We start from the raw sequence: 613 nt of genomic DNA on the forward strand, positions 1-613 counted from the left end.
CCTCGGAAGGCGGAGGCGGAAGGATCGCCGGAGCCCGGCGGGTCGAGGCTGCGGTGGCCGCGAGCGGCCGCTGCGCTCCAGTCTGGGCGACCGAGTGAGACTTCAGCTAAAAAAAAAAAAATGTGTTATGTGGATAGACTATTTGGAATTCCTCCTAATGCTTAGCATTTCAGCCCACCAAGGGTCAATGAAGCTTTCAAAGGTGTCAACTTTATTCCCAGGACTTGCTTTACACATTGATTATTTTTTCTAAACATTCAAAGTTTCTATCCAGGTTTTCCTAACATTTTTTTTCCTAACTTTTTTTAGTTTGATAAACAAGGACATCGAACCTTTTCAATGGATCTTGGATATATGTGTAAATGCATATTAATGCAAGTTGGCCTTAATTTAATTTTTAATTAAACATTATGTGATGCTTTTGGAAAAGAGATCATTATAAATAATGACCTTACAAATTAGTGTTTTAGACTGATAAGTTTTCGACATTGGCTTTAGAGACATATTAATTTTGTAATTAAGAAAAAAATAGTGTTACCTCACAAAATGAAAGCTTATTTGTGTTGCCTACTGGAGCTAAATGGTCATATCAAGGCCCTTAGTGAAACTAAAA

Source organism: Carlito syrichta, unplaced genomic scaffold, assembly GCF_000164805.1.
Source record: "Carlito syrichta isolate Samal-C Ts95f unplaced genomic scaffold, Tarsius_syrichta-2.0.1 Scaffold138016, whole genome shotgun sequence".
Taxonomy (NCBI): Eukaryota; Metazoa; Chordata; class Mammalia; order Primates; family Tarsiidae; genus Carlito; species Carlito syrichta.